At 44.9% G+C, this 23,746-nt stretch overlaps 1 long non-coding RNA gene across 2 annotated transcripts in view; it reads left to right on the top strand.

The window, feature by feature from the left end:
• Nucleotides 1–1,342: 1,342 nt before the first annotated feature.
• Nucleotides 1,343–23,746, top strand: part of LOC133259926 (uncharacterized) — a 155,831-nt gene continuing 133,427 nt past the window's right edge. Inside the window, exons 1-3 of one of the 2 annotated variants that reach the window (XR_009740596.1) lie at nucleotides 1,343–2,566; nucleotides 2,967–3,089; nucleotides 11,260–11,394. This is a non-coding gene — a long non-coding RNA (uncharacterized LOC133259926). The remainder of the gene's footprint in view (nucleotides 2,567–2,966; nucleotides 3,090–11,259; nucleotides 11,395–23,746) is intronic. The other variant, XR_009740594.1, reaches the window with a different exon arrangement.

The following is a 23,746-nucleotide window of genomic DNA, read 5'->3' on the forward strand; positions in this document are numbered from 1 at the left end:
ATTTTGTGAGCCCCTCAGGTCAGTTTCCAGAGTCCTCAGCTTTTCCTGCCTTAGCTGGACTGTGTGCAGCAAATGGGCGAGGCCAGAAAAGGAGTGTCCCTGATGCCAAATGCCACACTGATGGTGCTTCGTGAAGAGAACTCGCCTGTGTGTGGCTCGGCTCTGCGCCCAGAAGGGAGGGGCAGAGATGAAGCGGGTCCAGGACAACAGCGCCTTCCTGCCCTGTGCCTGCAGCTCCTCTCGCTGTCGGGAGGGCACGGTCTGCTCCCGCCCCTCCAGTGTGGCGTCACAGGTATCGAGTGAGACGGGAACATCTCCAGCTACAAAACGTTTAAAAACGCTACCTTTCAGCCAATCCAACCAGTTAATATAATGAAATACTGCTGCCAAAATCTTGCCCCCACCCAAGTCCACTGGTGCCAGATAAAAAAATAGAGAGACAGAGTTTGGAAGAAATAGAGTGACTTTCTCTTTGCCGGGCAATGGGAATATACAGCAGGCTACTGCCTCAAGAACTGTGCCCCCTCCCTTGGGGAACTTATAGTTTAGTTGCTAAGTCGAGTCTCTTTGTGACCCCATGGTCTGCAGGCCACCAGGCTCCTCTGTCCATGGGATTTCCCTGGCAAGAGTACTGGAGTGGGTTGCCATGTCCTCCTCCAGGGGCTCTTCCTGATCCAGGGATCAAACCAGCACATCACTTTCATTGCAGGCAGATTCTTAACCATGGCACCACCAGAGTAGCCCTGCCTGGCGAATAGGGAGAGGTTTTATGTCCTCATGAAGTTCTTGTATATACATTTTTTTGTTGTTGTTGTTGCAATTTTACAGCCAAAAGCTGGTGTCAGGAGGCTAGGTAACCCGGTCTGGTGTCCCGGAAGTTATTGGCTGTGAGCTTCTTCCTTTCGAGATGCAGAATCCCACAAGAAAATGTAGGGGGAGAACTACGCCAGGTGCAGAGTATAATCTACATGGAGTCAGAGAGTAATTAGCTTTGTGAGGGACAAGTCCAGCTACAGGTGTGTGTTAGTAGTAACAGTTAAAAAATAAGCAAGATTGTTTAACTGTCACAGACCCGTTTGGCTGGTATGTGCCAAAGGCTGCTCACTCATTTTTATTTTTGCTGCAACGATTCTGCATGTATGACCAGCAAAGCCCATTTACAATTCCAGGGAAATCAAACTAGAATTGGGGTAAGAAAGTCCAACCTTTTTTTTTTTTTCTCTCTCCCTTTGTGCTTAGTCTGGAGTCACTGGCTCACAGGGGACTGTGTGCAGAGGCCTCGCACCCTGCGTTCAGACCAGAGCTCCTGGGGCAACACGACCTCCTGCACCGGCACCCGAGGGCTCTGAGGGCAGAAGCCCAGTGGCAACTCTCAACTCAACATGGCTGCGCCCAGCCACGTGCAGAGCCCCTCCCCCGAGCCTGCAGCTTCCGGGCTGAGCGCTCCCGCGAGATCTCCGCCGGCCCCGCCCACCCGCCATGAGGCCCGTAACCAGCCAGGCGCACAGCCTGCCGGGAGAGGGTGTGGAGCGTGTGCTTTTGAGCCCCAGCGCCAACCTTTCGGCTTTGAGGTCCAAGAGGAAGCGACACCCGGCAGGAGGACTCTCGTGGGGCCCCGACCTGAAAAGGCTGGTAACAAACAAAGCTAGTTTCAGAGAAAACGAGCGCCTTTTCTCACTGAGCCTCGTGGCATTTCTTGTCTAGCCCGTATCTCAGACGTGTGCTCCATTACCTTGTTTCCACCCTTCTTTTTTTTTTTTTTAAACAATGATACCAATGCGGGCAACTACAAAAGCAAAAACGAAATGAAAAGGTAAAAGAGAAGAAGAGATTTCTTTTTCCTAAACTGAGGTTTTTCTGAAGTATTTCTTCGGAGTGGGCTTTTATTTCTTCAAGGACAAGAGGCCAAACTGACAGAATGGTGAAGAAGCCCTCTCTTCCTCTCCTTGTGTAATGACTGTTGATTCTTTCGGAAAATGGATTTGCTGTGGGGTTGAAAAGGCTGTACCGTGTCAGTGTCACCTTGAGAGCCTCCTAAATTCTTCAGAGAGAAGCGCGGGTCAGAATTCTCCTTCCTTCTAGAAGGAGGACAGGAGAAACTGTTGGAAAGTTCATCAGAGAGGAGAGGGAAAGCGGACGTGTTTCGGTGTCGCCCTCGAGTCAAGTACCTTCACCTGTTTCCATTTTGTTTGTGCGGTTGTTTGAATCAGCAGCCCAAGCTGTGCCTGGGGTTGTCGCCCTGACCAGTGGGAAGAGGAATCCAGCATTAGAAGCGAAAGGAAGGGTCACACCTGCTCCTGTTTGCTGTTAATGTAGTTGACACTTGCAACTGACTGTCACTTTGGTTTCACGTGGACACAGAACAAAAAATGTTCAGTGTGGTTAAAGCTCAGTCTAGGCTGTCATTTACAATTGCCTTGTTATTTTAAAAGTGGCCGTTTCTGGATTTTATTATTTTCTCTTTATCTCGATCATTTTTCTCCAACGTGTTTCTCCACCATTCGGTCACCCTTGGGCAACTCTCAGTTGACTCTACCCGGAAAACCTCGGCTGTAAGATTTCAGCTGTGCGTTTGCTGTAGCTGACAGAGGTTCAGGGTTGGGGGAGGTCAGGGAGGGGCGTGACCTCCAGTTTATCCTGGAGCTGGATGGGGGCAATTGGGGGTGGCTACCCCATCTCCATCCTGGAAATCTACACCCTGCCCACTGTCCCCACATAGATGCTGTTAGAGGATGTGGCCCCGAAATAGGAAGATGTTGTTAGACCACCTGGACTATGTGCCTGGCTGTGCTCAGTTGTTCAGTCATGTCCGACTCTTTGTGACCCTGTGGACTGTAGCCCACCAGGCTCCTCTGTCCATGGGATCCTCCATGCCAGAATACTGGAGTGGGTAGCCATGCCCTCCTCCAGGGAATCTTCCCAACCCAGAGATCGAACTCGTATCTCCTGTGTCTCCTGCATCGCAGGTGGATTCTTTTCAACTGAGTCAACTGGGAAGTCCACTTTGTGCCTGGACTGTATCAACTTAAGATTCTGGCAGGCGCATGCAGAGATATACTGTCTTCCAGATCCCAGGACAGACTTCATGTGTAAGTTGCCTTTTTTGTTAAAACTACCCATTCCCAGTGGATTTCTCTTCTGTCCCTCCCTGCCCTCTATGTTCAGGGGCCAGTTTGCAAACCGGTGGGAAGATACGTTCAGGGCCTTAATATTTTAAACATAAGTGTAATGTCATAAAACAATGGATTGAAAATGAAGAATGGAATGCAATCACTGACATAAGCCATGGTACACAGGGTTGTGATGTGGATAAATATATCTTGAGTAAATTATTGTGTCATTTTTTTAGTTACAGGCTGTTGGAACAAAGGATCTCAGGGAGGCTGTTTTAATTTCCTGCTCCTAGCCTTCTGTATTAAGAATGATGAATCTAAGTGAAAAATCCTGATTAATTCAGTGAGTTGTGGCTGAGGCGTACCTGTCATGAGAGTGAGAGCATGTTTTAGTCTGCTGATGTTTTCTAAGACAATACTGTTCATTGAGTCTCCAGATTTATTTACCAGCAGATATTTTTGTGTGAGCGTACTGTGTACCAGGCACCAATAAGAATATTGGATTAGCATTCTATTGTGAAGCTTATAACTGCATTGGGACATACTATTTTCTTATTTAGAACAGTAGTTCTTAGCATGGAATAATACTTGGGAATTGAGTTGAAAAATAAGTACAATTTCTATGTCTGTTTCCATATAAATAGCGCAATGATTTTTTTTTTTTAACCAGTTTGGGAGAACACGTCTGGGGTGGATAATTTTTAAAATAGTCTGAATAGTATAAAGACGAGTTGTTGTGTGTGTGTGTATTTTGGAAGGTTCCTCAATGAAGTTCTTATCCTTCGGACTAGCTAAAACCAAGATAGGAGAGGCCTGTGTGTCTTCTGGTCAGAAAAGGCTGGCCACGTTTATTAAGTGACTGCAGAGAAGGAAAACACTCAAATTAATTTGAGGAGACTCACCTAAGTATTGGGTCCCAGATTCAAAAACTGATTGATTGATGAGCCACTTCTATGCACAGCTCTGTAAATTTGCTCCAGGCTAAATGGCAGCAGGAACGTATTTACTTAATTGTTGTTGTTTAGTCGCTAAGTCCTATTGCTCTTTTTCCACCCCATGGACTGTAGCCAGCCAGGCTCCTCTGTCCATGGGATTTCCAGGCAAGAACACTGAAGCGGGTGGCCATTTCCTTCTCCAGGGGATCTTCCTGACCCAGGGATCACACCTGCATCTCCGGCAGTGGCAGGTGGATCCTTTACCACTGAGCCCCCAGGGAAGCCTTTACCTAATGTTGTTGCTGTTTACTCACTAGGCCATGTCTGGCTCTTTGCAACCCCAGGGACTGTAGCCTGCCAGACTCCTCTGTCCATGGGCTTTCCCAGACAAGAATACTGGACTGGGTTACCATATCCTTCTCCAGGGGATCTTCCTGACCCAAGGATCGAACCCAGGTCTCCTGCGTTGGCACGGGGATTCGTGACTCATGCAGTAGTTCTCCCGAGGAATAGCAGTAGGCAGGAGGCTAGCCAGAATGGTGAAGATAGAACAGATGACTTACTTTTGTTATAAAGCGGGGCCAGCTCAAGATTTTACTTACAGTTATCTTGTTGTGACAGTGTCTTACTATGCCCTCTTGAGTGCATGGCAGTGAAATCACCACCTGTCTCGGGGACCTGAAGCCCTTGGGTGTGCTTCAGAAAGTACTTCCTGTGCACTTGTGTGTGTTCTTTATGGCTTATGTGACTGAGGGCAGGCCGAGAGTGATTTTCCTGGTTCCTTCAACCTGGAAGTGTGGTCCTGGGAGGGTGGGCAGTATTGGTATCTCAGTGGGATCTTGTTGGAAATGTAGAATCATGGGCTCTTCTCTGGCCTACTGAATCAGAGTCTGCATTTTAGCAGGATCTCCAGGTGGATCCAAACATACATCACACGTGAAAGTTTAAGAAGCACTTGTCTATAAGGCCTTTGATGTTTTCTACATTTTTTCTTTAACTTGTCAATTTTTCAATGCAGTTGTTTTTCTTTTACAAAGAAAGACTTGTTTTTCTTTCCCCCGCTCAAAACAATTCAAATAGTTTTTGAAGCAGAAATCATTTAGACCTTAAATAGGAAAGTAAGGGAGAAAGTGGTTGCATTTGGAAGTCAGTGTTAGAGAACAATTTTTGAAAATCTGAAATTTATCCATTTTGGAAGTCTAAACACAGTCCTGGTCCCAGAGATCATAATTCAAACAGATTACTTCATCTGTTCACCTATATTCTAAAGAAAGAGATGTGTGTTTTTAAATGCGTGTATACATAGCTTCCTTAATGAAAGCTTTACTGCAAAAGCACTTTGTTCCTAATGCATCCTTAAGTGAAGTTTTGCATTCTTAATTTTCCACTCAAGTAATTTAGAAACCATTAGTTAAAGTGGAACTCTAAGATAAAGTAGGATCCTTGTACATTTAGATGGTTTCCTCTGAAGATTGCTCTTAGAATTGTCAGAGAAAGAGAAATTCTTAATTGCTTTTCATTACATCTGGGTAGCAGATACATGTTTGCTTTCCAGATACCTGTCTGGCAAAAGCGCAGGAGGATAGGAGATGAAGTGATGTAATAACATCAAGCTAACAGATTTCCAAAGTTCTCCACCCGTCCAGCTGGCCACTGTGAATCACCTTTCATCAGGACAAAGCATTTCCCCCATCTATCTACACCTCCTTTCTCAAGCAGTCGAGTCAAAATCGGTGTTTCTCCTTTGTTCCTGTTTCTCGTATAGTTTACTACGCACTAGATAAGAGAACAGTTGTTGCTCTTGAAGGTTAGAGATTTCGGTTGTCGCCTTCTGAAATTGGCAGTCATGGATGATGTCGGAGCACAGACAGAAGCAGGTGCCCTTTCTTTGTTTCTCTCCTCAAAAGTGTGGTTCTGCCTCTGGCTCTTTTTAAATCTCATTACAAAATCTTCTTCTCTTGTGCCTGAATGGTTTGATTTTTCTTTCAAGTTAGAGGTCTTCTAGAGAAAGTCTTTGAAGTACAATCAGATCCAAATTTCAAAAGTAAAGAGAGATATTTTACTGATCTTAAGAAAGGAATTGTGTTCACAAATACTAATATTTGCCCAGGGCCCTTTCTGAAATGAAAGATTTGCCCACATAGATCAGTCTACATGGATGTTGTGCAACTGTAATTTAATACTAAGAAAACACTTCCTAACATATAGATCCTATGTAGGCTTCTCATATTAGCATCTGACTTCTTTCTTGTCTTTTTCAAGGTCATAGAAAGTGTTAGAAATTTGAGTTAGAAATTTTGCCATAGTTTCTAGTTTGAGGGTTTTGAAGAAAGGCTAGCCCGTATGATTTTTCTGATTATGTATAATGTATCTTAATACTAGACAGCTATAGCAAATACAATTCAGAGACTTTCAAAAATACAAATGAGGGGGAGGTTTGTACTATGAGCAATGTGTTTCTGACGAATCTGTGATCTCTTGGGAAAGGAAATGCAGGTTAGAAGAATCTACTAAAAGTCTCCAGGTTAAAGTATTGTTAACTTTGGAGCGATCTGGGACAGATTGAGCTCCTGACCAGAGTTATGAATGTATTACTATTTCTTTTCCCTAGGCAAAAGGACTACATTTTCATTGGTTTGCCAAGGAGTCTATATTTAAAAAACAAACAAACAAAAAACCCCACAAGATTTACCGCTTGAGTCATTCACAGCTCATAAATCCCTGCTTCCCCTTTTCTTTGAATTATTTTGCCTGGTTTCCATGATGGTTTCCATTTCCTGATTCATTGTCTGCTCCATCCTTAGCAACACCTGCCTGATGTAGAGGTGTATAGATTTGTGCTTCCAAGAGAAGAGAGTTTTCCTTCATGGGTTTTGTGAACCACTGGTTACTCTGAACTTTGTATGTTCTTTGTCTGTGCATCTATGTAATTATGGATCTGTTTACACCTATACATATATAAATGGGCTGTCATGGCACTGCTAGTGGTAAAGAATCTGCCTACCAACGCAGGAGATGCAAGAGATGTGGGTTTGATCCCTGAGTTGGGAAGATCCCCTGGAGTAGGAAATGGCAACCCACTCCAGTATTCTTGCCTAGAAAATCTCATGGACGGAGGAGCCTCGTGGTCTGCAGTCCATGGAGGCGCAAAGAGTGGGCACGACTGAGCACACTTACTACTACTATGCGTATATCATTAAACACTACACATGTGCATGTCGTAATATACACATGCACACATGAATGTGCGCATGCTAAGTCCCTTCAGTCGTGTCCAACTCTTTGCGACCCTGTGGACTGTAGCAGCCAGGCTCCACTGTCCATGGGATTCTCCAGGCAAGAACACTGGAGTGGGTTGCCATGCCCTTCTCCAGGGGATCTTCCCGACCCAGGGATTGAACCAGAGTCTCTTAGGTCTCCTGCATCAGCAGGCAGGGTCTTTACCACTAGTGCCACCTGGGAGGCCCCCAAACACGTAGATGGATGTATGTACATAGATACGTATGTTCACATCGATGCCTTTTATATTTACGCGTGTATGTGTACATTTACATGCATATTTATGTATACATGCATGCATATATGTATATATTTATGTCTATGCATGCATATCTGTGCATGTAAATATGCATGTAGGTATGTCTTTATATATCTATATACCTCTGTTGGTATGTATCGTATAGGTGAATATAAATATTCAGGTATATATACACACTATAGTGTATGTGTATATCCATGCATGTGCACCTGTGTATGTGTGCACATGTACACATACCTGTATATACACGTATGTGTGTGTGTTTACACATGTGCTATGGGGCTTATCAGATGGACGCCGTGGTAAAGAATCCGCCTGCCAGTGCAGGAGATGTGGGAGACCGGGCTTCAGTCCCTGGTTCGGGAAGATCCCCTGGAGAAGGAAATGGCAGCCCGCCTGTGGGGAGAGAGCAGATTAGCGCAGGTGGTGTGTTCAGGCTCTCTCACCCCACGTTTTGTAAATAAGGACTGTGTAACCGCTGAGATCACTTACAGCGCGGTGCATGTGCTCCCGAGGTCCCCGCTTGGCCAAGGGCTACTTTGTGTGGTAGCCGTCCGCGAGCTCCACCTGAAAGGCGGCGGTCTCCCCACTGCGCCCTGGCGGGGTCCGTAGGGTCAGCCCAGGAAGAGAGGACGTGGCGTGGCTGCCGCCCCGGCTGGCAGGGGAGACGAGGGCGCAGCTCCGGCGGCCCCTCCAGCCCCGAGTGCGCCGTGCCCGCCCCGGCCTCAGGGCCAGCGGCACAGGGTCAGCACTCGCCACTCCAGTGTGCTCGCCTGGAGAGTCCCATGGACGCAGGCAGGCTGCCGTCTGTGGAGCCGCAGCATCAGACACGGCTGAGTCAGTATCGTGCAGGCACACGCCTGCAATACATAGATCTGTCCCTCTGCACTCATGGGTGTGTATGTACTTATTCTTCTATTAATACTTCAAGACAGAGGCTTGTGGTTGTGCGCTGAGCATCAGAATGCGCTTCAGGAGCTGAAGCAGGGGAGCTGGGGCAGGCAGCATGGCAAGCGGCTGAGTAGGGGAGAGCCAGGTGGGGGGAATTTTGGTCAGTTCCGCCCAGCAGTTGATGGCTTCCCCAAGATCAAAATTTCCTGGGGAACCCAGTTCAGTGGGTTGAGGTGAAGTGATGTTTTCCTCAGTGCTATAAATCATGAATAGCCAGCTGTTCTCGTGTTGAACGGCGGCCGGAGACCAGGGTCCAGTTACCGGTGTCCATCTTGCTCCAGCCGAGACCCGCTGTGAGTAGGGAGGGATGGGATCAGCGATGGTTTCAGTTACCTGATCAGTTTTTCTTGCTGGAGCATGATGTTCTATTTTCCTTGCCCAGACAATCTCATTACTCAGAAACTCTGAGGAAACATGCTTTTCAGCAGCTGTGAAATGTGCTGCTGTTTTCATGGCGAGCAGACAGGTGAGGCCGTCAGAGTCCTCCTTCCCCACCAGCTGGCTCCTAGATGCTGATGAGAGACAGGTCACTTGTTGACACTACTTTTCCTAACTCTTATTTTTTTTTTCCTAATTTTTTCTTCTTTTAGAATTTGAAAATAAATGTTTTATTTTTTAACATCATTCATGGGACGATCCCCTTGAGGAGGCATGGCAACCCACTCCAGTGTTCTTGCCTGGAGAATCTCATGGACAGAGGAGCCTGGCGGGCTGCAGTCCATGGGGCCACAAAGAAATGGGCACGACTGAGTGACTGATCATGAAGAATAATAATACTTGCCTCTCAGAGCCATTGTGAAGATCAGATGAGATGATGTATAGGAAAATGTCTTATCAAATGTTCAGCTTAGGTTCCTGTTGCTGCTATTATTACTAGCACCACTTACTACTGTTACGGTAGAACATGAGTTAGCAACAGTTCCCAAAATAGATCGAAACTGTTATCCACAAATAATTAAGGATTTTTAGCTCCTGAAAGTTATTTTACTGATTCATTCCAGACTCACAGCTATTCAAGGACAACTGTGCTTTGCTTATAAACATTTGGCTACCAGATGTTGCCTATCTTATGCGTATAAGTACTCTTCCTTTTTTCAGACAGAGATGGATTTGTGGGTGTTACTTGTACTCTGAGTTGAAAAATAAAAGCCTGTGTCAGAGTAAGTGATTCAGGCTATTTACATCTCATCACTGTAGCCTTGGGTGCACACTCAAGTGAAAGAACATATCAGGAGTCGATATTCTATCAGTCAAGCTATCGGCACCTCTAAAAAAATTAATGTTGGTGTAATTAGATTGAAAGGCCCTGCAAAATGTTTTCTCCAGCCACAAAATAATAGGACAGTCTCACAGTACAGGAGACAAAGTGCTAACATCCTTATTGCAACCTAATCATTTTGCATCACAGCAGAGGAAGGGTGGTTCCTGTGACTTTCAGAAGGTTTTGTAGATGATGAATTTGATTTCTGGTAGTAATGAATCTGTATAGAATTATATAGGGTGCCTAAGAAATGGGTTTTTTTTCAAAGATGCCAGATCTGAAATGATGAGAAATGTCCAAATGAATGTACTTTTAAGCAAAACTGAGTTGGATGTGTAAGTTGTATGCCGAAGTACATGGTATCAGATATGAATTCAGGACACAGAGGAAAAACCATGTGTTGGTTTAATTGCTTCCAGTGCTCCTTGGAGTCCTTGATAAGAGTGTCTGATAACTGCTCAAAACCATTTTATCCAACTCTTCAGGGCAGCTGATCTATGATGAGACAGAAAGAGGACCCTCCTTTTAATTTCTCCTGACTTAATCGATTAAGTATGTTAATTACTTAAAATTTTCTCATGGTGTTGTTTGTTTGTTAAGGTGGATCGTTCTGGCAATTGATGAAAAATAGCTTCCTGCTAAGCCAGCATAATGAATATTGACGTTCTTGGCGTTTACAGCCAATAGAAATCACATTTTCAAGTCTCCATTTCCAAGGTGCTTGCTTAATAAATAACTTCTCCAACCATCTGCACTATGGGGACACACTCTCTCAAAGATCGGAGTGAACAAAGCTTAAAAATTATGTGTGGATTAATGTCAGCATCTATGAAGAACAAATATTGAGGTTAGAAGTTTGAATCTCCAAGAGAGAATGGCAAGGGGAAGCCGGGCCTGGGAGTCTGGAGAGGCAAGCAGGACAGACTCGGGCATCATTAACTCGAAATCCCTGCCCCTGCTGTGTCTCTGCATTGGAGGAACATCACTGCGTTACATGTGGCCAGCGGTCCTGATGAAGGTGCTCATTGACAGAGGAGCTTTTCCAGCACCTTTCCAGTTTCCTCTGTACCCTGCTCAACCTCTAGTTTAACAGAGAAAACAAACAAAAAAACCCCAAGGCCTGAAAAGGATGATAGCAGGGAGAGGAAGCGATTTTTTTTCTGCGTCTCTTATGTAAACGTTGTCTTTTGGTAATACACATCTTTAAAAAATGAGAAGGAAAGAAAGCCCTTTAAAACACTTAAAAAATAAAATGGCACTTTCCCAAGGAATATTATAAGTTTCAGTCTCCAGACTTTGAAGCCCTCTCATGGGGCATTTTCTATAAAGATCTTCAAATATCTTCCCTCTAAAAAGCTGTCTCTCCTTGACAGTTCTAGTATACCGATCCACGATTACTTGTCATATCTTGTTCTCAGTGTTCACGTGTAAAATGATAACCCCTTTTTCCCCTTCTTACAGCTCTCAATCTGAAAAGAAGTCTTTATGATGAGGTTCTCTCCACACTTCCAGTCTTCTAGGATCTCATAGAACTGGATAACTGAAGAACCTCTGTGGATCTTGGATATCACCTTTGCCAAGCTTCATATATCCCAGGTAGGGAAACTGAAGTACGTTTCAAGTCAGTTCCTTCAACTTATTGTGCATTCTGAGTGATCATGCCAAGTTTAGAACTCAGGTTAACTGCCCTGCTCTTAGCTATCACAGAGCTGATAGTCTTTTTTCCTAATTTCAGAAGATTGAGACAGCAGTCCTTGGACAGCTTGCTGGAGTTCTAGTTCATGAATGTTTACTTTCCCTCAATTGTTTTGAAAATCCACTATGACCAGATGAAGAGAGTTTCACTTTATAAAATACTGCAGCATCTTAGGTCCTTTGCATTTGCTTTTTGCATATTGCTGTCTTGCTGTATTCACGATGAAGTGTACTTTTGTTCAAGAGGAAAAGTAGCCATTGTATCCACTTTTTCCCTTTCTATGTGGGAAGAAGATTGGTATGTGAAATACTGTTGAAAGTCAACATCACTCTTGTGGTGGGAGAACCGCCTCCTTGCAACCTCAGCTACTCCTAGGGAGTAAAAGATGTTGCGCTTATTAAACCAGGGGTCCCCAGCGTGCAGGATCTAGTGCCTGATGATCTCAGGTGGAGCTGATGTAACAGTAATAACAGAAATAAAATGCACAATAGATGTAATTTACATGAAAGCAACTTTGCTCAGTCATGTCAGACTCTTTGCATCCCCATGGATGGTAGCCCGGCTCCTCCCATGGGCTTTTCCAGGCAAGAAGGCTGGAGTGGGTTGCCGTTTCCTTCTCCAGGGGATCTTCCCACCCAGGGATCGAACCCAGGTCTTTGGCACTGCAGGCAGATTCCTTACCATCTGAGCCACCAGGGCATCCTGAAACCATTCCCCACTCTCTAACCCACCCTCTGGTCTGTGAAAAAATTGTCTTTCACAAAACCGGTCCCTGCTGCCAAAAAGGTTGGGGACCACTGCTCAGAACTGGTTGAGGTCATCTGAATAGACTTGCCTGAGTTACTGATGGTGAGATTGCTGCCGTATCAACACAGGGTTTTAGAATTTCAGTGGAGTTTATTCTGTCAGCTCTTCCTTTTGGCAGACGAAGAATCAGTGGTTGTATTTGTCAGTGCTTTTTATTGGTTGTGGTTGATAGACATTTAGATCTAATCTGAATTATATCTTAATCAAACTGGCTAAAACTCAAAACAAGGGAGCCCAAGAGCTGTATTGGCTCTTGTAAGTTTAGATGATAGATTGATGGATTCAGGGGCTCAGATGATGGCATTGGTCTCCTCCTCTCTGTCTTCTCCCCTCCCCTTGGTTTTCCTTCTTTCACTCTGCATATTGTCAGCTTATGTTCATCTTCACTCACTCTGGTTGTTGTTCAGTCACTAAGTCATGTCTGACACTTTGCAACCCCGTGGACTGCAGCATGCCAGGCTTCCCTGTCCTTCACTATCTCATGTCCTTTGAGTCGGTGATGCCATCCAACCACCTCATCCTCTTTGTCCCCTTATTCTCCTGCCCTCAGTCTTTCCCAGCATCAAGGTCTTTTTCAATGAGTCGGTTGTTTACATCAGATGGCCAAAGCATTGGAGCTTCAGCATCAGTCCTTCCAACAAATACACATGATTGATTTGCTTTAGGGTGGACTGGTTGGATCTCCTTGCTGTCCAAGGGACTCTCAAGAGTCTTCTCCAACACCACGGTTCAAAAGTGTCAATTCTTTGATGCTCCGCCTTCTTTATGGTCTGTGTCTCACATCAGCACATGACCACTGCTGGCCTTGTTGAAACCGGGAAACTTGGCTCATGGTGACCCTGTGTGCCCTTGAGTACAGGCATGCCATTTGGTGTGTTCAGGTCCCCTGCCTACTTGGTTGAAGCTGCTGAAAGAGTTAGGTGGCAGTCCCACCGAAAGCTCAAGGACTGAAGGGTGGCCAGGAAGAGGAACTGTTGCTGGACTAGGGGCTGGATGCTTGGAAGAAACTAATAATAATAGTTTAAAAATAGTAACATCAGTGTTTAACAGTTACTGATGTCTCACCTCAATATGCCAGGAACTTTTCTAAGTGTTTAATAGCTAATAACTTATTTGATTCTCAAAACAGTATGAGGTAGATATATACATAGGACTTCCATTTATATCAATACATGAAGAATATTAATCACAAGAGAGATTAGTTGTCCGTCATTATGATTTAGAAGCCAAGTGCATTGTTTTTTTCCCACCAAGTATATCTTAAAGCCCAATATCCTTTCAACTAACGTTCATTAAATCAATATTTGCTCACAACTAATTGGGAACATTGGGAAGTGAGAAAATACCAACTTTATCTTCATGGCATATGCAGTCTGAGGGTGGAGTCAAAGACATCTTCTATGTAAACACATATCCTATATCTAAATAACGACCATGTAATTTATAGAAAGAAGTGCTGCAAAGCAGTCATGCATTGTGAAGGACTGTGATGTGGAGATAGCTAATGTATTCTCTTTTGGTTGTTCAAAAGAGCTGTATTCAGATTGCTGTATCACAAGGAAAATTAGTTCAAATGACAGTGATTGTTCAGCGAAGGAGGCTCAGTTGTCACAAACATTAGAAGTCTTTTCTCCCAGGTGAATAGGATCTTGCCAAGGCTGGAGAAGGGAAGTGGGTAGAGAGGTGGGAATTTTAAAGAATATGTGTGTGGAATAAATGCATAACAAACAATTCAAATGTTGATGGAAAAAAACCATTTGGATTAGTTCTTATTTTTTTTTATTTAAAAACAAATTGCACTTAAAACACCAACCAAGAAAACAGCAAGAGTTGCTTATCATAAACTATAAATGATGTTTCTTTGTTTCAGATTGGTGAAGGTATATGAGAATATTTTCTTTAATTTTAAACTAGAATATTCATAGCATCAAATTGAGATTTAACTCTTGCTTCTTTTAGGGTTTCATTTGAAAACTTGATATTAGCCTTTTTCCAATTAAAACACTTGAAGCCTTTGTCTCATTAATGAGGTCCATAAACCATAGATGCTTCTTCCTCTGCGACACTGCCCCCCCCACCCCGCCCCATTTGGCAACTTAAATTTCCCACTAGTCAAAAAAAAGTTAATTTGTATTAACAAACAGTTTCACAAGAGGTTGATTATTCAAAAATGGGCTTGGACTCTAACCAGAAAACTGAGAGTGCTCTAGAGATCAACAAAGTATTAGAAAGCAAGAATACCAACTGAATCTGAAAATCAAAATATAAAGCACATTGAAAAATTTTCTGGAGGATAGAAAGGCCATCTTATCCATTTTATGTCTTTATCAAAGTGTCTGAATAATGCCTCCAATGCACAGCTTACCTCAGCTACACAGACATGCTTTTCTTGGTGCACAGAGGGCCATTAAATCTGTCAGAGACTAGAGGAGATTACTTCGCATTTCTTGGAAAAATTGACTTGGAAGGTCATTGAAGGCTAATGCACTTGGGCAATTATATTGGGGAGTTTACAAATCACTCAGAAGTTATGTTTTAACCAGAAACAAAAAATGAATAAATCGAAGGATTGGGGTCTGCTAGATCTGTAGTTGTGACTTTCTGAACATCTTTTGTGTGTGTGTGTGAATGATCAGCATGTGTGTGTGTGTCTCCCATTTTATTATTCCTGGTAAATGGCTGGAGATAAATAATAACCTGAAATAATTCCAGGAAGGTAGCAGTCAATATTCACTTGTCTACATCTGCCGCATTAATTCTGATCAGATACAAACCCACTGAACAGACAGCAGGTGACGGATAGGAGTGAATGTTTTGTGTGTTTGTTTTGCTTTTCTCTTCCCCATCATATTTCCAGGGTTACAAGTTTAAAGATAATGCCCAATGGAATTACGGAAATGTGTTCCTATAGGAGAAATTTAGAGCATGTTTCTAAGGGATTCAGGTTCTCTCATTTCTGAAGCCTAGAGATATAACTTTTGCTTTCTGAAACATTGTAACTGGGGAACAGGAGGCCTGAAAGTTCAGGAATTTTTCCTTGTTTATTTTTCTCTTGATGCACAACAAAGAATAAAAGAACAATATATAACCTCTGGTCCCTTTTCTTCTTTATTTGATCTTTGTCTCCATTGTGAAACAAGAATATAATAAAAACGATAAGTTAATTGGACATTCAAAGAACCCTAAATTAGGAGTGTGGTTCTGAAACTGCAGTGAATACACATACATGTGGACACTGTTCTCCGAGAGGGCATTTTGTTTTTGAACCTGAGTATAATTATGTGCTTATCCAGGACAGGAGCCAGGTCATTCTCCCAAATGCCTAGAATGGAGCCTAGAGTATCTTAAACAAGGTAACAGGACCTAAGATGATACAGCACTTACTCCCCTGTGCCAGGAGGGCGTCCCTGGTGGCTCAGCAGTAAAGAATCCACCTGTAAGATAGGAGACATGGCTGGAGCTGTGGGTTCCATTCCTGGGTGGGGAAGATCCCCTGGAGAAGGGAATGGCTCGCCACTCCAGCCCTCTTGCCTGGAAAATCCCATGGACGAGGAGCCAGGCGGGCTATAGCCCAGGGGGCTGCGCAAGAGCTGGACACAAAACTTCGCGACTAGACGACAACAACAGCTCTGTGCCAGGCAGTGCTTGAAGCGCTGGCATGTACAATTCCTTCACTCCTTTAGAAGTTGCTTCTTTGCAGCGGGCGCCCTGCCCCGCAGCTGCCTGCTTGAACTCCCTGGCAGTGCGTAGGCACCCCGCCATCTCAGCCTGGGCTCACGCACCTCTCCTCGCTCTGGTTTCTCCCCCCAGGAGCTTGCTGGAGCAGAAGGACGCACAGCCCTCGAGCAGTGGCAGACGGGAGATCCTGGGTGACTGGCGGAGCCTCCTCTGCCCCCAGTGGGATGAGTCTGAAGCGTGTTTTAAGTGATTTCACAAAGGCCCTCCAGGGATTTCTGCCCACAGGCCTGTGGCTAGAACTTGCGCATCGCCTCGTGCTTTGTTGCTTTTCCCCTGGCCTGGTGTGCTTTCTTTGCTTCCTCCCTCGCTGAGCTCCCCGGGGTTAGCTCCAAACAGTCTACCAGCACTCAGGCCCTTGTCGTCCCTGAGTCTACCTGTGGGTCTCCCAAAGTTAGATATTCTTGCTCGTATAATTAGAGTGACCTGAATGAATGGACAAAGGAGTGAACTTGAGAGACACCTAGCACTTCCAGGCCAACCAGGAAGTGTTCAGTTTTCCATAGATTCTGCTTTAGGTTAATGTGCTCAGGCAGCAGTGCAGCTGCAGCTGTTAATGAAGCAGTGGGGAGTGAGGCTTAAGTAGAGACACAGGAAGGAATAAATTAACTGAATACAAAACAATCACTGGAAAGGTCTGGGTTAGTTTAACGTAATTTGAGTCCAATTGAGCTCCTGCTGAACACTGGCTTGCGATACCTTCCAGCTACATTTTTCTATGAATTCCTATTATCAGGAATTGCTTAAGACGAAGTAAGACTTTACTATGAAACGATGGATAATTGAGAGAAACAAGAAGATTATTTTGATTCCTTTGAAATATATTGAAAATGACCCATGAATTGGATGTGTTAATGATAACATTTATTTCTTGGTTTTGTACTTTGGGCTAAGGCCAAGGGAATGTGTTGATTGTTGATGGTGTATTAATGATTATTGATTTTATGCATTTGTTATTATTGTGAGATTAGTGATAACCTTACTTAGTTTATTTTGCTCCCAGAACTACATTGGTGATTCTAATAGTTGTTTTGGTTCTTTTAGCCTATGAAAACAACAGCCATTAACAGCCATTAGGAATTATGTAGGCTGACCAATAATTGTAGTTTATTGAGGGTTTCTGTGTGTCAGATATTGTTCTAGACATATGTTGTGTCTTTTAATTACCATAACGCACCAAGGAAGTTTCTGTCCTAATTTTCAGTTCAGTAGCTCAGTCGTGTCCGACTCTTTGCAGCCCCCATGGATTGCAGCACGCCAGGCCTCCCTGTCCCATCACCAACTCCCAGAGTTTATTGAAACTCATGTCCATTGAATCGAGGTGATGCCATCCAACCATTTCATCCTCTGTTGTCCCCTTCTTCTCCCGCCCTCAGTCTTTCCCAGCATCAGGATCTTTTCAAGTCAGCTCTTTGCATCAGGTAGCCAAAGTATTGGAGTTTCAGCTTCAACATCAGTCCTTCCAATGAATATTCAGGACTGATCTCCTTTAGGATGGACTGATTGGATCTCCCTGCAGTCCAAGGGACTCTCAAGAGTCTTCTCCAACACCACAGTTCAAAAGCATCAATTCTTTGGTGCTCAGTTTTCTTTATAGTCCAACTCTCACATCTATACATGACCATTGGAAAAACCATAGCCTTGACTAGACGGACCTTTGTTGGCAAAGTAATGTCTCTACTTTTTAATATGCTCTCTAGGTTGGTCATAACTTTTCTTCCAAGGAGTAAGTGTCTTTTAATTTCTCACCATCTGCAATGATTTTGGAGCCCTCCAAAATAAAGTCTCTCACTATTTCTACTGTTTCTGCATCTATTTGCCATGAATTGATGGGACTGAATGCCGTGATCTCAGTTTTCTGAATGTTGAGCGTTAAGCCAACTTTTTCACTCTCCTCTTTCACTTTCATCAAGAGGCTCTTTAGTTCTGCACTTTCTGCCATTTTACCATTTACCAATTTTATCATTTTACCAAAGAGGGAATTGAAGCTCAGAAAAAAGTAGGATGACATCTTCAAAAATGCCTAGCCTATGCTCCTTCAGCCAAGTGTTAAGGCTTCAAATACTGTGGGAAAGAAGATCTCAGAAGTGTCAGATTTCATCAAGCGTTTACTTGCACTGTTGCTGTTAGACTCTCAGACTCCATGAATTGCCTGTGGGTTGCCCATGAAGCCCGTGCTTTCCTGTGTTTCACAACACATTGGAAAAGACTCTGATGCTGGGAGGGATTGGGGGCAGGAGGAGAAGGGGATGACAGAGGATGAGATGGCTGGATGGTATCACTGACTCGATGGATGTGAGTCTGCGTGAACTCCTGGAGTTGGTGATGGACAGGGAGGCCTGGCGTGCTGCGATTCATGGGGTCGCAAAGAGTCGGACACGACTGAGTGACTGAACTGAACTGAACTGAAGAACAGATAAAAATTCAGAGACTGGGCGTGGAGCTGATGTATAGTTTTGAATCCAGAAGCAAGCAGTAAGATGGTGGTGTTAACTTGATTAAAATCCTAATATCTTTTCTTTAAAAACAACAAAAACAACAACAACAAACTCATATTGTTTCGTTTTCTTCACAGTGAAACCCAGGTTTCTTAAGTTCATAGGTTCTGCTGACATCTGACATCTGTTTACTTTTGCAGCACTTTATCCCACACAGTCATTCCTCTTTATCCACGGTTTTATAACCAGGAAGGGTTAATTCTGACTCCATGATACATCTGTTTCTTTGACTTTAACCCTTGTTTTTGCCATTTTTGTTATTTTACATGCTAAATCACTTCAGTCATGTCTGACTCTTTGGAACATCGTGGACTCTAGCCTGCCAGGCTCCTCTGTCCATGGAATTCTCCAGGCAATAACACTGAAGTGGGTTGCCAGGCCCTCCTCCTGGGATCTTCCTGACCCAGGGATGGAGCCCGCATCTCTCACATCTCCAGCGTTGGCAGGAGTGTTCTCTACCACTGTCACCGCCTGGGAAGCCCAGAGGCCGCTGCCCGCCCGGCCTGACCCTGAGGCTGCAGCCCTTTGTTAGCCCACAGGGCACCACCTCCACCGACTGTGGCATCCTCAGTTCCTTGCGCAGGGAGTGGCGCTGCCTGTAGCGTGGCTCAGAAACTCGCGTTTGGAGGGCCAGAATCCAGCTGCCGTGACAGCCTTGTTCATCGATACGGCAGGAGACGCTCGTCTCACACCACCTGTGAAGTGACTAAGAAAGAAGCTAACCCGCCCCTGCCTGATACTTGCCATTCTAGGAGGCGCTTACAGAAATCATGTGGCTTTTACTTTGTTTCCGCCCCCCCATCTCTGATCCATAAAACAATTGGCATCTAGGCCGCAACAAGATGGGTAGTTTGAGGCTTTAGTCTGCCACCTTCTCAGTCAGCTGGCTCTCCAAATAAAGTCATATTTCTTGCGTCAACTCCTTGTCTCTCAGATTTATTGGCCTATCGTGCGACCAGCAGAACGAGCTTGGACTCGGTAGCAGTTTCACTTTCTGGGGCCTCAGTTACCTGAGTCTAAGCATGGCCAGAAAATATTAAATGGGAAATTAACAATGTATAGCTTCAGAGCTGCATGCCATTCTGCGTAGTGTGTTGAAATCTCACACTGTCCTGTTCTATCCAGCCTAGGATGGAATCAGCGCTTTGTTGAGTATATGCAGGCTGTGTGTGCACCCACCTGTTACTGTAGGAGGGAACACAGAGTGTGTGTGTATGGGGCTTGGCACTGTCCCTGGCTCCAGACATCACTGGGGGTCTTGGAAACATTCTCCCGGGAACCAGGGGCTGCTGCCCTGCCCTCATGCAGCCGCAGTGAATTTCCTTTAGTTCCCCAAAGCACAAAGCGCGTTTCCCCTCTGGACGTGGGCACTGCTGCTCTCATTGCCTCACATCTTTTCTCCACTGCTATTATTATTTGTCTAGCTAGATCTTTTTAAATTATTATTTATTTATTTTCACTCCGGCCCCAGTGAAGTTTCATTTTCTTTGGCTAAGACCTCTGTCTCAGGTCAGCAGGTCTTGTTGATAGCAGGCCATTGGTGGAAGACCTCTGTGGCTGGGAGAAGATGCCAGTCCATCGAATAATCAATGACCAATAAGTTTCCTGTGTTCAAGAATGTGAAGAGATATGTGAAGTCAGGAATCAAGGAAATGAGACGGGGTGGGGCAGACAGACAGACAGCAGAGGTGGCGGGGCTGCCGGACCACAGAAATGATGGGGAGACTGGGGTGGGATTGAAGAGACGCAGCTGCAGGGTGGCGGGGCCGCCAGACCACAGACACCATGGGGAGATGGGTGGGACAGACAGACAGGAGCAGAGGTGAGAGGCACCTGTGGGCCTTGGAAGACCAAAGCCGTTTGCTGAGATTTGTGTGATTGTTCAGCAGGAATACATTGACTCTCTCTGTATTTAACCCTTGTTTTAGGCTCTGGTTGTACTGCTGAACACAGGTAGTCTTGATACTCACTGAGCTTTATTCTAGATGGGGATGTGTGTGCTTAATTTCTCAGTCATGTACGACTCTTTGGACTGTAGCACACCAGGCTCCTCTGTCCATGGGATTTCCCAGCAAGAATACTGGAGTGGGCTGCCATCTCCTTTTCCAGGGGATCTTCCTGATCCAGGGATTGAATTCTGTGTCTCCTGCACCGCAGGTAGATTCTCTACTCACTGAGCCATAGAGAGGCTAAAATACATAAATTGTGTAACACGTGAGACGGTAGTCAGAGCAGTGAAGGTGAAGCAGGGGGAAATGGACGAAAGTGTAAACTGTGTAACACGTGAGGCGGTAGTCAGAGCAGTGAAGGTGAAGCAGGGAGAAAATGGATGGAAATGGAGGTGACGCAATTTTATTTTAAGAAGGTTTAAAGTAATTGCTTCACTGTGAAGATGACATTTGAACAAAGGCCCAGAAGGGCTGAGTGAGAGGAATGGGGAAGACAAAATGCTTTGTCCAGTGTTGCAGAAATTCTCTCTTGGGAACAGAATGAGTTCTGAGCCAAAATAAGGCCTGCTGGCATTAACACCATCCTCTATAGGGAAGTGGCTTGTCGTTAGGAAATTCATTTTTACCCTGTGACGAGGAGACATGAAAATGTTTCTGAGGTTTTCCCCTGATCTACAAAATAATGCAAATCTGCTGGCATTTTCTGATGAAGAGCAAAAGCTTTAGTTAGGATTTGAACCAGTGGCTCCAGGGACTGGCAATATCATTAAGTCGGATTTAAATCTCCTTAAGCCAGGTGCTTAATCCAGTAAATCCAGTCTTTAGTTTGCTAAGCTACCTTTCTGTGCCTGCTTAGGGAAATGATGTATGTTGGCTCCCAAAGGTTTTCTTTAAGTCAGAGCCAAGTGGAAGTCACGCCCCTGCAACTTGCTGTGAGTAAGAACGTGAGTTCTTTGGTTCTGCTGGAGTATGATTGTGACAGAGGCATGGCAGAAGTAGAGTTGCCTGGAATCTGATTTGGTTCACATTGTCATTTTCATACTGTTATGTAGATCTTTAATATTCATTGGCTATGGAGTAGAGGGAAAAGGAAGAATCAATGTACTTACAGACTTTGCTCTTTGGAAATCGTTGTTCATCTAACAGGCACCTTGCTCCCTCAAGACTCTCAGTTTTCCGTTTTCTCTTTTTTTTTTTTTATGTTTACTTATTGACGCTGAGGTGGGTCTAGTTGCTGGGTGGGCTCTCTCTAGTGAGGTGAGCAGGAGCCTCTCGGGTTGTGGTGCTTCTCCTGTGGCAGCGGCTCTCTGTGCAGAGCACGAGCTCTTGGGCCTGCGGGCTTCTCCCGGTCTCTGGAGCGCTGCACCGGTAGAGGTGGTGCACAGGCTTAGCTGTTCCATGTCACGTGGGATCTTCCTGGACAAGGGATCGAACTCATGCCTCCTGCATTGGCTGCCTTGGGTGAATTCTTATCCACTGAGCCACCGGGGACCCCCTCAGCTTTCTTGTTTGGCTAATACATGATACATATGTGTTTGAATTATAGGAGGGATCACAGACACTTTGAGGGGAGACTGCAGTTAACATAACTCAGTGAAGCAGTCAGATAGAAGGAGACAGACACTAAAGTGTTAGCAAGCCCACGCTCACTCTGCTCGCCGCACAGGGGCAGGCCAGTGCGTCCAGGAGATGAGGGGTTGCGCCAAGGAGCGTGACTTTATTCAGAAAGCCGACTGACCGAGAAGGTGGCAGACCCGTGTCTGAGAGTGGCCGTTGTGCCTGGGTCTGTATGCCAGGTTCTTTAAGAGAGAGAGAGAAGCCTGGAGGAGCGGTGGGGTGGAGAGGGAGAGGGAGGGATGGGGAGGTGAGGAAGGGTCTTCTGTCTTCCAAGACGCCTCTGGGAGCAGCCAGCTGCTGAAAGGCGTGTGTTAATCTCCTCTTTTTGTTGTAGCTGTTCACAGGTGGGCTCAGTGGCTCAGCAGTAAAGAATCTGCCTGCCAGTGCGGGAGATGTTCAACTCCTGGGTGGGGAAGGTCCCCTGGAGGAGGAAATGGCAACCCCTCCAGTATTCTTGCCTGGAGAACCCCATGGACAGAGGAGCCTGGTGGGCCACGACAGTCAGACACAACTTGGCAGTTGAACACATACCCAGGTGGGCAGGCTCAGGTTCTCCTCTCTGAGTTGAACAAAGGCATGCCAATTTACAGTCAGGCAGAGGAGCAGGGTCCTCTGAGGCAGGCTGTTTTGCATGATTATAATGACAAAAGCAACAACAAAAAAGCAAGCCAAAGAAACAGTTTTCAATAGAGTCAGAGTTGGCTGCTTCTCTGCAACAGAATTGCGAACTGCCATCATCTTTTAAGCACGGGAGAGTTTATGGAACCGCCCTCTGCTTCGAGTGTGTGCCTGCCGGCCAACGTCAGGTGAGGACAGTGGGTGTCTGTTTTCAGTTCCTAAAGCCCACCCTCATTAACGACGTGACTTGGAGATTTCTTAAGCCTGAGTTTCTCCATCTGTGAAGTGGGGGTAATTTCTTCCAAGGTTTAGTTGCATAGATCCAGTGAGGTGATGCCTTGTCAGACGTTCAGCACAGACCAGTGAATGCGTGCTAAGTTGCTTCGGTCGTGTCCAACTCTGTGCGACCCTATGGACTGTAGCCCACCAGGCTCCTCTGGCATGGAGTCTCCAGGCAAGAAGACTGGTGTGGGTTTCCATACCCTCTCCAGGAGATCTTCCCGACTCGGGGATGGAACTCACATTTCCTGCATTGGCAGATGGGTTCTTTACCACTGGTGCCACCTGGGAAGACCCCTGACCAAAATAAGCACTTAATAAATGATGAAGTTCGTTATTTTCATTAAAATTGGTGTTCATCATTTACAACACACCATAGGAAAGATTTGTTCCTTACTGAAAATTGTACGTTATCTGGAGCAAACCTTTCGTGCTTTCTGATTCTGATTTTATGGGATTTAGTCTACAACTCTGTAAGTTGTGAATAACCTAAGCAATACAAAATAATTCCTGTCCATTGATGTGTAAATGAATTTTGCTCCATTCCCAGTACAAGCTAGTTTTGGTACGCATTTTTAATTCGTTTTAATGTTTAACTTCTTATATATTGTGCTGCTTTGACTTCTGCATTGTACTGGCTTATCTGCCTGGTGTGCTCATTTAGCCAATGAATATTAAATAAAATCTGTAATGCAGGCTGATTTTATATCTGTATGAGATTCATGATTTTCCCAGTTCTATGAAATTTT

This window comes from Bos javanicus, chromosome 13 (assembly GCF_032452875.1).
Source record: "Bos javanicus breed banteng chromosome 13, ARS-OSU_banteng_1.0, whole genome shotgun sequence".
Classification (NCBI taxonomy): Eukaryota; Metazoa; Chordata; class Mammalia; order Artiodactyla; family Bovidae; genus Bos; species Bos javanicus.